Source organism: Ovis aries, chromosome 6 (assembly GCF_016772045.2).
Source record: "Ovis aries strain OAR_USU_Benz2616 breed Rambouillet chromosome 6, ARS-UI_Ramb_v3.0, whole genome shotgun sequence".
NCBI lineage: Eukaryota > Metazoa > Chordata > Mammalia > Artiodactyla > Bovidae > Ovis > Ovis aries.
Window position 1 is genome coordinate 107,141,378 of NC_056059.1, and position 17,666 is coordinate 107,159,043.

The following is a 17,666-nucleotide window of genomic DNA, read 5'->3' on the forward strand; positions in this document are numbered from 1 at the left end:
TCCATGGAATGATTGAATAAATGCCATCTGGCACAAAAAGTTAAATAAGAGAGGCTAGTAATATATTACTATTATAAATATTATGATATAGTAATATATTATTATTGCAATTATATTTATTCAATTGAACAAATTACACTTCTGTATATATATTTATATAAACAGTCTCTCTTATTTCAATTACATATGTATATAATCTAAAACAAATGTATATCATCTCCAGTAATGATCAGTTCTATGAAGATAAATAAAACAGAATGGGAAAAAAAAAGTTGCAGAATAGAGGAAGCCCTTATAGGGAGGTGATATCTGAGCAGAGATCTAATTTCAAGTGAAGTAATCATCATGGCTAACATTTATGAATCATGTAGTCCAGGAAACACTGTTCTTAACAGCTTTCTACGTGTTAAATTAGTCAGCTCTCATGTAGCCAAGTGAGGAGGTATCTAACATTGGCCATATTGATGCCGATGACATGAAGCAACGGGAATCAAGTAACTTGCCCAGGGTAATACAGCTGGAAAGAGAAGAGCTTGAGATTTGAGACCAACAGCTTGACTCTGGGGCTGTGCCTTCAATCATTATGGGGGCGCTGCCTCAATTCTATCAAGTGGGGATACATTCTCAAGCTTCGGAACCACCCCTTCTCCAGATCCAACTGATAGAACAAAGAGTCAATCATGCCCTGTTTCATAATCTGTGATGCCTCAAAACTAACCACCCAGCCAACCAATCAACAAAAACTCAGAATCCAAAGGACCCTACCCACCCCTCGCTGTGAATCAGGATCTGTTGGAAGTGGAGATGGTAGAGTCATGCTTCTCAAAAAACTACCTTGGTGACTTGTACATCTAGTGATGATTGACAACATTGGTTGGGGTGGGGTGGAATGAAATTCAAGAAAACCTTGTGTATTTATTCAAGAATCCACTGAAGAATGGGGGCTTCAGTCAGTGGTGGATGGAGACAAACTCAGGACCATCCTCAAGACTGGAGCAAATGTTCTGTGATGCCTTCCCCCATCCCGGTGACTGCCATGTCCCCTCTTACCTCCTCTCTGTCCAATTTTCTATCACAGTTGGCAGGATATGCAGTCACATCCCTTCTCCTGTGCCATAGGCTCCTCCAGGATGGACGCCGTGTTCCCATTTTGCAAACATTAGAGACCTCTTGCAATGCACTGCATGAACTGAAAAGAATGCCCATGGGCACCTACAGTAGGATTTCAGCATGCAGACCCAGAGACACAAACTATGAAAAGAGGCAACAGGACAGGATGGTCTGGGGAGAAAAGAAACTGAGTGAAACAAGTCTGCCTTTTCTGGTCCCACTTCTCAAACTGCCCAGGGCTGGGAGGCAGAAACAAGTTCCAGGCCAAAACTCAGAGCTGTTAAAATAAAAAATCCCATCCACCACCTCTATTTTGTAAACAGCTACACTCCTTTCTGGGCTTCCCAGGTGGCTCAATGGTAAAGAAATCACCAGCCAATGCAGGAGAGGCAGTTGAGAAGATGCCCTGGAGAAGGAAACAGCAACCCACTCCGCTATTCTTGCCTGGGGAATCCCACGGACAAAGGAGCCTGACAGGCTACACTCCATGGGGTCCCAGAGTCAGATACGATTGAGTGGCTGAGCATGTAATTTGTTACAACATCCTTAGGAAGAAAATACAAGCACATTGATGGGTCTTCTGGGTTGACCTTAACCAACATGTTGGTGAACAACCCATTCCTATACAAGGCAGACACTCTAAATATGTATATAATTTGTTTTTGCTTATAAGGAGGTAATCTTTTTTATCATTTATTTCCAACAGTTTGATCAGTTAGTCCCAACTCATGATGAGAAATTATTGTCAAACAGAACTGACAGTGTCATGGGTTAATTTTCACCCTGGATGATGCAGACACCCTAAGGCTGTGATGTTGAATATTTCACAGGAAGGTTGGGAAGAGCACCATTTGGAGAGGAAATAATGCATTTCTCATGGGAGGGATTGGAAAACTGTTCAGTTCAGTCACTCAGTCTCGTCCAACTCTTTGTGACCCCATGGACTGCAGCACGCCGGCTTCCCTGTCCATCACCAACTCCTGGAGCTTGCTCAAACTCATGTACATCAAGTTGGTGATGCCATCCAACCATCTCATCTTCTGTCATCCCCTTCTCCTCCTGCATTCAGTCTTTCCCAGCATCAGGGTCTTTTCCAGTGAGTCAGTTCTTCCCATCAATTGACCAAAGTTTTGGAGCTTCAGCTTCAGCATCAGTCTTTCCAATGAATATTCAGGACTGATTTCCTTTAGAATGGACTGGCTTGATCTCCTTGCAGTCCATGGGACTCTCAAGAGTCTTCTTCTACACCACAGTGTAAAACTGTGTACAGTAGCTTAAATTATAACCGTAAATGAAGTATTTGGTCTCAAGATAAGTCACCAGTTAGGCACATGAAAAGTGGATCCAATTAGACCTGCTTTACAATAAGTATCATGTTTACTTTCCATCTATAAATTGATATATAATGCAGCAATTATAAACTAGAATTGTTATGCAATGATTGGTGATACATGGAGTTAATACTTTTATGAAAGTCCATCTGCATAAATTGCAGATGAATTAAGAACATGGTTGACTTGCTTGCAATTAAGTAAAAAGTTAATATAGACCCTAAGGTTGAATTTATGTCCATATATATATATATATATATATATATATATATAAAGTGATAAGAAATAAAACATAAATTTTAACCATTTTTAAGCATACACTTTATGACAAAGTTTTGGAAATAGACAGTGGTGGCCAATGTACTTTCTTTTTTGAAATATCAGTCATCACTATTTCCAAAAAAAAATGTACGTTGGTCACCACTGTCTATTTCCAAAACTTTGTCATCTCAGCATCAGCTTTGCTATTGTTGCTGTTTAGTTACTCAGCTGTGTCTCACTCTCTTGCAACTCCATGGACTGTAGCCCACCAGGTCCTCTATCCATGAGATTTCCCAGGCAAGAATACCGGAGTGGGTTTCCATTTCCTTCTCCAAAGGATCTTCCTGATCCAGGGATAGAACTCCCATCTCTTGTGTTGACAGGAGGATTCTTTACTACTGAGGTACCCAGGAAGACTTGTAGTGGAAACTTTCTTCTCATTAAATAGTAGCTCTTCATTTCTCCTTCCTCTCCAGCCCCTGATCACCTCTAATTGTCTTTCTGAATTTGATCAATTATTTATTTCCTATAATTGGAATCATACAGTGTTTGTTCTTCTGTGTTTGGCTTAGTTCCATCAGCATAAAGCTTTCAAGGTTCATCCATGCTGTAGCATATATAAGAATTCATTCCTTTCCACAGCTGAATAGCTTTTTATTGTATGGAGAGAACACATTGGTTTACTGGGTCACCTGTGTGCGGACGCTTGAGATGTTTCACCAGTGAAAGTGAAGATGAAGTCGCTCAGTTGTGTCCGACTCTTTGCGACCCCATGGAATGTAGCCTACCACGCTCCTCCATCCATGGGATTTTTCAGGTAAGAGTATTGGAGTGGGTTGCCATTTCTTTCTCCAGTTTCTACCAGTGGGAGATTATAAATAAAAGATTGGATTTTAATAGATAGATGACAAGCATGGGTAAAATATCCCTTGAAATTTCAAACTCTTTCAAGTTTCCTTTTCAAAGTTCATACATTGGGGGATGGGAGAACTGGATCTGAAATGAATGATTATGGTACAGATCACACACACACACACACACACACACACACACACACACGCACGCAGATGAGAGAAATGGCAGCTAATTGAAAAACAGTAATTTTACGTCCTTAGCAAATAGTTAGGAGCCTTCTCTACCAAAACAGTTAAATTTCCAAACTATTTAGTGGAAGAGATTTTCTTTTTAAAATACCTTTAATCTGCATCTGACATGTATAGAAAAGAAAGGAAGGAAGAGGACATTCAGACTTATCTTCTTCAATACTTAAATACTTCAGAAAAACACACAGACCTTTATCATTTAGATAATTGTCTCAAAAATTGTGTTTGCTTGTCAATGGCCTGGATTTATGCGGATGCTTATATTTAGAGGCACAACAAAATTTCACTGATTTTTTGAAGTGTTGGCCTTGATGTTCAAAATGGGCAGTGATACCAGGGGGCTCTTCTGTTTCCAATAGCCAGTTCTTTATTACAGACCTTTTGAAGGGATCCACAAAGAGTCAGTTAAAGAACAATGAATGCATGTGTGTTGAGTGTCTACCACATGCCTGTCTGTGCTTGTGGCCTTTAATATGCACAAGAATTCCTTAAAGAGTATCTTATTCCTATGTAACATATGAGCAAATTGATCTTCCGAAATAGTTAATCACATTTGTCCAGTATTATCCCCAATTAATGTCAAGTTTAAGACCTTGGTTTTTTTTTTTTTTCTTTTAAACTGGGAAACAGATAAATAGAGGAAAAAATGTAAATCACAGCTGAATTGGATACTTCAAGTGCAAATCAGAACTAGGTAGAGTCTTTAATTGTGTGGAAAATGTAAATCGCTACTAAAGATAGAACTTCCAAATTAAAGAAAGTAGAAATGGAATCTGCCATGCATTCTTTTTAGAATGCTGTACACAGCTTCTAATATGCAGTGTTAAATGTCTCAGTAACTTTCTTTTGTGTTTGACAGATTATCTGAGAGGTCCTGTAGCTCTGCCTACACAGAGGACAAAATTTCCCTGCTGACCCAGTCCACAATTTGTTCTAAGTGTATCTTTTCTCCTCATAAGGTTTGGTTGGGCTATAATAAAAGCACAGTGTAAGTATCATGGAACAAATGATTCATGCAAAATCACTTAATCACCATCACACACAATCAAAAGCTTGGACTGAAAATAGGCAAATGCTTTAGGTCAAAATAGTTGAAATTACATAGTTGGCCTGAGGACTTTTAATAATGATACCTTGCATTTGTATAATGGATTCTAAGATTCATGAAAGCTCATACCTATATTAATCTCTCTTTTAAATATGACCAAAAGTCCATTAAGTAGGTGTTCTGTCCATTTTATTGTCAAGGAACAGCCAAGCATGGCAGCTAGTCTCCAAAGAGGTCCCCCCAGTGAACTACGCCTTCTAATATTCAGCTCCTTAAATAGTCCTTTCCTACTGAATCTGGGCTGGCCCCACTGTAACAATACCATGTAGCAGTAGTTTCTCTAGGTAACACTTGCAACTTTTGCTTTGCTCTTTTAGAACACTCATTCTGCGGAAAGTCAGGTACCATAGAAAAGTTTCCACCTTAAGTCTGCTACGGTAAGGAACCGCAAGTAGGTCACATGGAGGGCAGAGGGAGGGAGACCCAGTCAGCCCCCAGGCAGAGCAGTCATGCAACTGAGGCATCAAGTCAGTCAGTCAGTCAGTTCAGTCGCCCATTCATGTCCCATACTTTGTGACTCCATGGACTACAGCATACCAGGCTTTCCTGTCCATTACCACCTCCCGGAGCTTGCTCAAACTCAAGTCCATTGAGTCAGTGATGCCATCCAACCATCTCATCTTCTGTCGTTCTCTTCTCCTCCCGCCTTCAGTCTTTCCCAGCATCAGGTTCTTTTCCAATGACTCAGTTCTTCCCATCAGGTGGACAAAGTTTTGGAGTTTCAGCGTCAACATCAGTCCTTCCAATGAATATTCAGGACTGATTTCCTTTAGGATGGACTGGTTGGATCTCCTTTCAGTCCAAGGGACTCTCAAGAGTCTTCTCCAGCACCACAGTTCAAAAGCATTAATTCATCAGCGCTCAGCTTTCTTTATAGTCCAACTCTCACATCCACACACGACTACTGGAAAAACCATAGTTTTGGCTAGACAGACCTTTATTAGCAAAGTGATGTCTCTGCTTTTTAATATGCTGTCTAGGTTGGCCATAACTTTTATTCCAAGGAGCAAGTATCTTTTAATTTCATGCCTGCAGTCACCATCTGCACTGATTTTGGAGCCCCAAAATATAAAGGCATCAAACATGTCATTAACAAAGCTGTCTTGGATCTCCAACGCAGCTCAGCCTTCAGGCAGCTTCAATCCTAGCCACCATCTGAATGCAACTGGGTGGACACCCGAGGAAGACCTGGCCAGAATTTCCTAGCCCACCCTCAGTACTACCAGAGATAATAAACGTTGCATGACTCTAAGTTTTAGAGTAATTTGTAACATCGCAATGGGTAATTATAATGCCAGGTTTGTGTGTGTGTGCGCGCGTGCGTCAGTCATTCAGTCATATCCTGCTCTTTGTGGCCCCAGAGACTGCAGCTTGCCAGGCTCCTCAGTGCATGGAATTTTCCAGGCAAGAATACTGGATTGGCTTACCATTTCCTACTCCAAGGTATCTTCCCGACCCAGGGATTGAAACTGAATCTGCTACTTCTCCGGCATTGGCAGGTGGATTCCTTTACTGCTGCACCATCAGTTAAGCCCAGAATACCAAGTCTACCTAGCTTTTGTTGTTTTTCCCATTGCACCAAAACAACTACTAGATGAAGACTTCAACTTTACTCAGCCGCTGTCACCTAGTTATCGGCTTCCTGCAAAACTCTGTGAGGCAGTGGCTTCGTAGGAAGCAACAGGACTTCCTCTGGGGACCAAACTCTCTGGAGGAGAGTTACACAAGTGATATGACATCAAACATACAGTGTGGAAGGTATTAAGGGGTAGTTCTGAGTTCTCATCCATTATAAATTCAGCATTAACAGAGACTTGACTCCTCTAGAACTCACACCTTTCTTCCATAAAACAAGAAGATTAGCTTAAATTATTTCTAAGGTCTCTTTCAAGTTTATCAGTGGATAGGTATCAGCTGATGTTTACCCTCAGGTTGTTGAGTGAGTTATCAAAAATATGTAATTTATTTTTAATACACACAGATATGTGTTGGAAAAATCTGAAGCAAGACAAAATATTGGCAGTGATTATTTATAATCTTACTCAAAGGATTCAGTTTTCATACAAAGAACATGTATTCCTTGGGTAGCAAAAAAGTCATGCATTTTTTTTGTTTTCAATAGAGAGTATATAAAAGTGAGTATAAATTGAGAAGAATGGCTAAAAAGTAGACTTAAGACTTTATAGTGTGTGTGTGTGTGTGTGTGTGTGTGTGTGTGCGTGTGTGTGTGTGTGTTAGTTACATAGTATCTTCTGACTCTTTGAAATCCATGGACTGTAGCCCACCAGGCTCCTCTGCCCATGGAATCCTCCAGGCAAGAATAATGGAGTGAGTAGTCATTCCTTTCCCCAGGGGATCTTCCCCACCCAGGGATCTTATACATTGCAGGCAGATACCTTACCATCTGAGAAACCAGGGAATTTTCTATTATTCAGTTCAGTTCAGTCTCTCAGTCATGTCCGACTCTTTGCGACCCCACGAATCGCAGCACGCCAGGCCTCCCCGTCCATCACCAACTCCTGGAGTTCACTCAAACTCACGTCCATCGAGTCAGTGATGCCATCCAGCCATCTCATCCTCTGTCGTCCCCTTCTCCTGCCCCCAATCCCTCCCAGCATCAGAGTCAATGATGAGTCAGCTCTTGCAATGACTCTTCCAATGAGTCAACTCTTCGCATAAGGTGGCCGAAGTACTGGAGTTTCAGCTTTAGCATCATTCCTTCCAAAGAAGACTCAGGACTGGTCTCCTTTAGAATGGACTGGTTGGATCTCCTTGAAGTCCAAGGGACTCTCAAGAGTCTTCTCCAACACCACAGTTCAAAAGCATCAGTTTTTCCGCACTCAGCTTTCTTCACAGTCCAACTCTCACATTCATACATGACTACTGGAAAAACCATAGCCTTGACTAGATAGACCTTTGTTGGCAAAGTAATGACTCTGCTTTTCAATATGCTGTCTAGGTTGGTCATAACTTTTCTTCCAAAGAGTAAGTGTCTTTTAATTTCATAACAGCAATCACCATCTGCAGTGATTTTCAGTTCAGTTCAGTTCAGTTCAGTCGCTCAGTCGTGTCCGACTCTTTGCGACCCCATGAATTGCAGCACGCCAGGCCTCCCTGTCTATCACCAACTCCCGGAGTTCACTCAGACTTGCATCCATCGAGTCAGTGATGCCATCCAGCCATCTCATCCTCTGTCGTCGCCTTCTTCTCCTGCCCCCAGTCCCTCCCAGCATCAGTCTTTTCCAATGAATCAACTTTTCCCATGAGGTGGCCAAAGTACTGGAGTTTCAGCTTTAGCATCATTCCTTCCAAAGAAATCCCAGGATTGATCTCCTTCAGAATGGACTGGTTGGATCTCCTTGCAGTCCAAGGGACTCTCAAGAGTCTTCTCCAACACCACACTTCAAAAGCATCAATTCTTCGGCGCTCAGCCTTCTTCACAGACCAAGTCTCATATCCATACATGATTACTGGAAAACCATAGCCTTGACTAGATGGACCTTAGTTGGCAAAGTAATGTCTCTGCTTTTGAATATGCTGTCTAGGTTGGTCATAACTTTTCTTCCAAGGAGTAAGCGTCTTTTAGTTTCATGGCTGCAATCACCATCTGCAGTGATTTTTAGAGCCCCAAAAAATAAAGTCTGCCACTGTTTCCAATGTTTCCCCATCTATTTCCCATGAAGTGATGGGACTGGATGTCTGATCTTCGTTTTCTGAATGTTGAGCTTTAAGCCAACTTTTTCACTCTCCTCTTTCACTTTCATCAAGAGGCTTTTTAGCTCCTCTTCACTTTCTGCCATAAGGGTGGTGTCATCTGCATATCTGAGGTTATTGATCTTTCTCCTGGCAATCTTGATTCCAGCTTGTGTTTCTTCCAGCCCAGCGTTTCTCATGATGTACTCTGCATAGAAGTTAAATAAGCAGGGTGACAATATACAGCCTTGATGTACTCCTTTTCCTATTTGGAACCAGTCTGTTGTTCCATGTCCAGTTCTAACTGTTGCTTCCTGACCTGCATACAGATTTCTCAAGAGGCAGGTCAGGTGGTCTGATACTCCCCTCTCTCTCAGAATTTTCCACAGTTTATTGTGATCCACACAGTCAAAGGCTTTGGCATAGTCAATAAAACAGAAATAGATGTTTTTCTGGAACTCTCTTGCTTCTTCCATGATCCAGCGGATGTTGGCAATTTGATCTCTGGTTCCTCTGCCTTTTCTAAAACCAGCTTGAATATCAGGGAGTTCATGGTTCACGTATTTCTGAAGCCTGGCTTAGAGAATTTTGAGCATTACTTTACTAGCATGTGAGATGAGTGCAATTGTGTGGTAGTTTGAGCATTCTTTGGCATTGCCTTTCTTTGGGATTGGAATGAAAACTGACCTTTTCCAGTCCTGTGGCCACTGCTGAGTTTTCCAAATTTGCTGGCATATTGAGTGCAGCACTTTCACAGCATCATCTTTCAGGATTTGAAATAGCTAAACTGGAAGTCCATCATCTCCACTAGCTTTGTTCGTAGTGATGCTTTCTAAGGCCCACTTGACTTCACATTCCAGGATGTCTGGCTCTAGGTGAGTGATCACACCATCATAATTATTTTGGTCGTGAGGATCTTTTTTGTACAGTATTTCTGTGTATTCTTGCCACCTCTTCTTAATATCTTCTGTTTCTGTTAGGTCCATACCATTTCTGTCCTTTATTGAGCCCATCTTTGCATGAAATGTTCCCTTGGTATTTCTTGAAGAGATCTCTAGTCTTTCCCATTCTGTTGTTTTCCTCTATTTCTTTGCATTTATCACTGTGGATAAATGATCCCATCTTAACACAGATTCTATGAGTCTTGCATGTCTAGCGGCCAATGTACAAATATAAGCGATCATAATTCTACAAAAACTCATCAACATTGAAAAGTACTTTAGCTATCATGACTGGTATCACCCCTTTTAGAGGGTAATGGAATAATACTGAGTATTAATGAAAAGCTGGGTATGTATTATCTCTGCTAATTTTCAGATAAGCCTCTGAGGCAGACATTACTAATAACCTCACTTTATGGATGGGACATCGAAGGCAAGAGACATTAAGTAATTTTCTCAATGAGAACACTCTGGCTGAGACCTTGACTGCCACCCAGTGAAGGCCTGCTTGGACTCCTGTCTCATGGAAACTGAAATAGTAGAAGTATATTGATTTAAGCTGGCATTTCAGTTTCCTTGAGACAGGAGTCCAAGCAGGCCCTCTCTGGTGGCAGTCAAATTCTCAGCCAGAGTGTTCTCATCTGGAGCTTGGGGCCCTCTTCCAAGTTGACATCTTGTTGGGAAACTTGAGTTCTTTGCACCTATAGGACCATGGCTTTTGTTTCCTTGCTGGATGCTGGCTGAGGGACACTTCCAGTATTGCTGACCACTGAAGTCCCTTGCTAAGCCTCTTACATGGCAGGTGACTTCAAAACTAGTAGGAGAATCTTTCTCCCTCCTCAGTATGCTAAGTTGACTTGGAGTCTCAGAAAACCTGATAACGTCACATGCGATTATCCTTACCAGATAATGTAACCCAATCAAGAGGGTAAATATCCCATCTCATTTACAAGTCCAGCTTACATTCAAGAGGAGAAAATTACATAGAGCATGTACACCAGAGAGGAGGAATCTTGGGAGGACATTCCTGAATTCTACCTACTACATCTCCTTGCTGATGTTTATCTTAAGTTCCTAATCGCCATGTTTGCTTTCTTTGTGCTCTAGCTCTTTTCATGAGCAAGTATGTTAAAGAAAGGACTCCCGTCTACACTGAAAGGTGGGGTAACCTGAAGATACTAGGCTACCCTACTAGTACTAGCTAGTACTACATCCTTATGCTAGCCAAGAAGACAGTTCAGGGAACAAATCCAGCTCTATTTACTAGTCATGTGACTTTGAGAAATTACTTAATGTCTCTTGCCTTCGATGTCCCATCCATAGAATGAGGTTAATAGTAACGTCTGCCTCAGAGGCTGACCTGAAAATTAACTGAGATAATACATACCCAGCTTTTCATTAATACTCAGTATTATTCCATTACCCTCTAAATGGGGTGACACCAGTCATGAGAGCTAAGCTACTTTTCAATGTTGATGAGTTTTTGTAGAATTATGATCTCTTATATTTGTACATTGGCCACTAGCCATGCAAGACTCATAGAATCTATGTGAAGAAGGCATCATTTATCTTGCTTTGCAGAGAGGCACCAGAAGTTGAGAGAAGCTACGGAAATTGCCCAAGGTCACATTGCTGTGAAAAGCTAGGTTCAGGACTAGGTCTCTAAGTTCAGGACTTCAGAATCCAAGGTCAGTGTTCTTTTCCAGTGTGCCAACATGAAAACAGTAGAATGAGATTTGTTATTCATAAGACCTGGTGTAGAACTCATATCCACTGGAGGAAGCTAGGGGAATAGAGATGTAGTTAGAGGAAACATGCATTTTAGTGGCCAATTTGGAGATGCAGTGGCTTGCCTTAGGGAATACTGGATTCTCTACTGGTGCAATATTCGGGAAGAGGTTGTGTCATATGGCATAGTGGAGAAAGCTCGGATGCTGGAATGATTCATTTAGTTAATAAATGTTTGTAACTCTTAGGTCAAACATTGTTCTATTTGCTTGGGATATGATGGTCAGAAAAAAACAATGAGCTTGGATTTCCCCTGGGTTTTGAAAGGATTAAGTAAAACAGTATACTGTGAACTGCTAACAGTGCCTGGCCCAGAGAAGGTGTTCCTAGGACGTCAGCTCACAAAGCTAAGATTTGGTGAAGGGGGTTTTCACATCAGATTGACATCTGGGCTAGAATTACAATTCAATCCACAAACAAGTATTTGCTGTCTACCATGTGCCAGGCACAGTGCTGAGTGCCAGGGTGTTGTAACCAAGAGGAAAAGACATTCATTCAGGAGCTCTAAATTAATTACTAACCAAACAATAGAGATACGATATCTTGTAACATAAGTAAGATGGAGTGATGTCCTCATATTGGTGAGAACCAGAAAGCTTTTATGTAGCTGGAGGTTGATGGTAATGCATGGACACTGTTGATACTCTGAGAAGCCAAAAGAAGAGACTACTCCTTGATAATAAGTTTATCATTGTATTTAGCGCTTCTGTGTGTCAGAGAACAAAGTGGTCTCATTCCTTACAGGAAAAATTAGAATAGCCCTGTTGTATTACTGGTTGGTCCTATTACTTGTATGAAATACAGAAAGACTAAGACCTGTATGTAAGTTTACTATCTTAGAGTGGATGCTCTAGAAGCGAAGCCCAGGATGGGGATCCCTGTATTCTTGCTGCTGCTGCTGCTGCTGCTAAATTGCTTTAGCTGTGTCCGACCCTCTGCGACCTCCTAGACAGCAGCCCACCAGGCTCCTCCGTCCCTGGGATTCTCCAGGCAAGAACACTGGAGTGGGTTGCCATTTCCTTCTCCACCTGTATTCTTGAGCAAGTCATTTACTAAGAACGGGATTGTGGAAGAAATAGATAACCAGGGACGCAGAATGAAACAGGAGAAAAAACTAGGCGGAAGTGTGGCTTCAGGAGAAGTCTGCGTGCATGTGTGTGTGCTGTCGTCTCAGTTGTATCTGACTCTGTGCAACCCTATGGACCATAGCCCTCCAGGCTCCTCTGTCCATGGGATTCCCCAGGCAAGAATACTGGAGTGGGTTGCCATGCCCTCCTCCAGCAGGATCTTCCAGGCCCAGGGTTTGAACCCATGTCTCTTGCGTCTCCTGCATTAGCAGGCATGTCTTTACCACTACTGCCACCTGGGAAGCCCTCAGGAGAAGTCTAGCCTCCACTTGATCCCACGAATTCTGGAACGTGAGCTGTACCATAGAGGTTGTCCTGCCCAGAGACCAGGAGGCTGGGATGCCTCCCCGCGATCCTATTCCTCATGCCACATCAGTCAATCGTTAGTCACAGGCAACCCCCTGGAGAGTAGAGAAGAAGGGTGGGCATTACTTCCCAGGCACCTCCAGGGAAGGCAGAAACCGACAATTAAGAGAAATGCCCAGAACATAGTACACAGGTTGAGCTTTTAGCCACCAGATGGGGGTGGGGAACGGGCGATGGGGAATCAGAGTATTTTTCTGGTGAATGGAGTCCAGACTGGACACCAACTGCAAAGACCAGGGTCCTGAAGCTGGGAATGATGGGAAACCAAGGCCTTGGTGCCTGCTTTTTCAAAACCAGTCTTGATTTACTTCCCAGAGGTCTCGATGCTTTTAACCACTAAACCACATACCCACAAAGTTAACAGTTTTTACTTTATCTCACTGAATTCTCCCCAAAATAGAGTTAAGTAAATGTTAGTCCATTTATATTCAGAAACAAAAAAATTGAGTTTCTGGGAATTTGAACCTAATAACTAGTGGAATTGGGATTCAGATTGATTCAGGTCTCCTAGCTCTCCTTGCTTTTTCTCTCAGGTCGCCTGACTTGGAAATTTGAGGAAAGTGGAGTGAGGATCTTGATTTCAGGGTGAACGGAAGAGTCAGGGTCATTCCTTCCACCAAAATATTTCAGTTAAACGCCTCAGTCAAGCATCTCAGCATCTTGGTCCTCATCCCTCGCTTGCCATTTGGAGAGCGCCTTTGTGCTGCTCTGGTCTTTAGCTCAAGCTCAGACTTTCTAAATGAACGTCTACCTTTAAGGAACCTGCTTTATCACATCCCTTTTGTATCAGGATCCAGCCACTGTTGGCTTGAAGATACTCCAATAGCACTAGAGAGTGCCTCCCGAGATTCTGGATGCCTCTTATGTTTCTAGGAGCTTCTCTGGTGGCTCAGTAGTAAAGAATCCGCCTGTCAATGCAGGAGACCTGGTTCAATCCCTGGGTCAGGAAGATCCCCTGGGGAAGGAAATGGCCACCCACTCCAGTATTGCCTGGAATAGCCCACGGGCAGAGGAGCCTGAGGCATACGCTTTACTTCTTCCTCTGCTGACTCACAATTGCATAGACTTTTAGTAGCAGGGCGTGGACCCTAGACCCTAAATTCCAGTTACAGCCATCAGTGGCTCTGGCAACGTGGTCAAGCCCTACAGCGTCTGAGTTTCCTCCCTTGTAAAATTAGGGCTATGTCATTTCCTACTTCTCAGAATTACCACATGGGTTAAAAACAACATATTTAAAATACCAAGCACATAGCAGGTATGCAAAAATGGTAGTTATTTTTATATGACAGATATACACCTGCACAGGAGAGAGAGAGAGACCCATGGATGCCTACTAAGCAAGCTTCCGCCACTTGAGAAGCAGATGTCAAGGCCACAGACTGAGCTCCCAGTGTGCTGAACCCACTCCCATGCCCAGGAGACCTTCTCCTGCTTGCGTCTTTACTTCCTCCATCTCCACACCCCCACTGCCTTGATTCCTTAACCTGCTCTTGTCCAGAACGCCCTGCTCTGGTTACCTCCATTGCCTCCTGCGCTCCGGCTCTATGGCAATTCCTCCAAGAAGCCTTCCTGTGGTAAGGACAGGGTCCCGTGGCCCACAGGATAAGTGATCTGGGTCACAGCTTTGCCACACCACCCTTCCCATCTCTTCCTACTCTGAGCAATGGTGTGGCTAAATGATACCTCTGTCATCCCTCACTTTATATGATCCTCAATGCCAACATTCCCCGTCTCTGGGACCACCATCCCCACAGCTGGAGTAGTATTCCTCTCTTTATTATTATCATTTAAAAATATGTATATTTATTTATCTGGTTGCTCCAGGTCCCAGTTGTGGCATGTGGGATCCCCAGCCACATCACATGAACCCCCGGCTGAGGAAGGCAAATTCCTGACTGCAGCATGCAACCTCTTAATTATGGTCTGTTGGATCCAGTTACTCGACCAGGGACCAACTTGGGCCACCTGCATTGGGAATGCAGAGACTTAACCGCTGGACCACCAGGGAAGCTCCCTCTATTTTCTTTTAAAACAGTGGGGGTAGGTCCATATCTTATGCCTCAGTTAGTCCACTCTATCCTGGGGCTAACTGACTTCTCTCAGGGATGTTCTTGAATTTTTCAAGAACATATTGAAAGGCCCTAAGCATACTACACTGGCTAATCTGTACACAGTTTAAGCTGCCTGCTTTCCTTGCCTTTTCTTTTTTTTTAAATTTAAACACAGAATAGCCTTCCTAGCACTTCTATGTTTTGTTGTTTATATTTTAGACACAGAACAGTTAATGACATTTTCATTTTCCTGAGAGCTTAGTGCCATGCTAAGCACATAGTAGGGTCTCAAAAGAAAAACACAATTGTAATGAATACTCAAACTCTCAGCAGTGATCTCTGACTCTCCCGCTGCAGGTAGCAGGCACTCTGAATGCTGGCCTCTTCTGCCCCACATCTCCTTTCTGCTGTGTACTGTTTCCCAAGATAGAAAGAGCAAGGCACTCTGCTCAGAGGTGCACCAGCAGTTTTGCTAAAACAGCAAATTTCCAGGCTGAGAGCTGATAATCAAAATTGTGTTATCAGGGTTTCAGCACTATCTGATTCCTGGAGGATGGGAGGGGGCTGTCTGATGCCTCAGAAGCATCAAGTGAAGTGAATATTCCAAACGTCCCAAACACAATAGCTGAGGCTCTGCTCAGCTGTTCTCTTTCGCCCTGCGAGGAGGTCATCACCCAGGCTGGCCTTGAGCCTAGACCAATCCAGGCAGCAACCTCACTCCCTAGGCTTTTCTCTGTTAATAGACTTCAGTTATGCAGATGACACCACCCTTATGGCAGAAAGTGAAGAGGAACTAAAAAGCCTCTTGATGAAAGTGAAAGAGGAGAGTGAAAAAGTTGGCTTAAAGCTCAACATTCAGAAAACGAAGATCATGGCATCTGGTCCCATCACTTCATGGGAAATAGATGGGGAAACAGTAGAAACAGTGTCAGACTTTGTTTTGGGGGGCTCTAAAATCACTGCAGATGGTGACTGCAGTTATGAAATTAAGACGCTTACTCCTTGGAAGGAAAGTTATGACCAACCTACATAGCATATTCAAAAGCAGAGACATTACTGTGCCAACAAGGGTCTGTCTAGTCAAGGCTATGGTTTTTCCAGTAGTCATGTATGGATGTGAGAGTTGGACTGTGAAGAAAGCTGAGGGCCGAAGAATTGATGCTTTTGAAGTGTGGTGTAGGAGAAGACTCGTGAGAGTCCCTCGGACTGCAAGGAGATCCAGCCAGTCCATCCTAAAGGAGACCAGTCCTGGGTGTTCTTTAGAAGGAATGATGCTAAAGCTTAAACTCCAATACTTTGGCCACCTCATGCAAAGAGTTGACTCATTGGAAAAGACTGTGATGCTGGGAGGGATTGGGGACAGGAGGAAAAGGGGACTACAGAGGATGAGATGGCTGGACGGCACCACTGACTCGATGGACATGAGTTTGGGTGAATTCCGGGAGTTGGTAATGGACATGGAGGCCTGGCGTGCTGCAATTCATGGGGTCGCAGAGTCGGACATGACTGAGTGACTGAACTGAACTGAACTGATGAGGCATTTGGAGACGGATCAGGTGTCCATCTGACTCCTAAGTCGCTGCATTTGGGCCTCTGAGTAGGCCCACCCTGGGCAGGACCCCTCTGAATCTGACCATGCTCAGATGAGAGCTAAGGGCCTTGAACAGGTCTGGAGCAATGGCCTCATACTGCTTATCCCTTCCAAATGGCTAGCTCAGGAGGTACCAAAAACAGATGAATACAAATAGCTACTAGGGCCCCTGACCCTTGCCTGTGGTAGACCTCCATGACAGTATTTTTAGTCAACAACACCCCCATTGGGCTTCCCAGGTGGCTCAGTGGGGAAGAATCCACCTGCCAGTTCAGGAGATGCCAGAGATATGGGTTCGATCCCTGGGTTGGGAAGATCCCCTGGAGCAGAAAATGGCAACCTGCTCCAGTATTCTTGCCTGGAAAAATCCCATGCAGAGAGGAGCCTGGCAGGCTGTAGTCCCTGAGGTTGCAAAGAGTCAGATGTAACTGAGCACACAAGCATACCTCCAAACCAACAATTATTGAACTTATACCCATTGATCATCTTAAATTCAGTCATCCCCTAGATCAGCTGTGTCAGCCACAAAAGGTAGACCATGTCTCCAGTGCTTGGTCCTTCCCTCCTTCATCCCTACCCACCACCTTCTTGCCCCAACAGGGCAAGTTTCAAGTACACCATCCCGAGGGTGCTGGCATGCTTAGGTATTTTGCAAAAAGCATCCTCTTCGGAGTCAGAAAACACATACCAGGGTTTCTACTTAGTCACCCAATTCCTGGGCAACCTTGATTTCACCTTTGTCTCTCATTTTTTTCAGCCTTCACCTATTACAGTGTCTTCCCTGGTGGCTCAGATGGTAAAGTGTCTGTCTACAATGCGGGAGACCTGGGTTTGATCCCTGGGTTGGGAAGATTCCCTGGAGAAGGAAATGGCAATCCACTCCAGGATTATTGCCTGGAAAATCCCATGGACAAAGGAGCCTGGCAGGCTAAAATCCATGGGGTAACAAAGATTCGGACACGACTGAGCGACTTCACTCACTCATAATAGAAGTAAGATCCAGTGATGCACTACAGGGGGAAACACTCTGCAGATGGCAAAGTTCCATGTCAACAGGAAGCCCAGTCTATTTCTGCCGCACCCTTTGGGGAGCTGTTTTTTTTTTTTTTTTTTAATGACAACCTTGACTTCCCTGGTGGCTCAGATGGTAAAGTATTTTCCTACAATGCGGGAGACCCAGGTTCAATCCCTGGGTT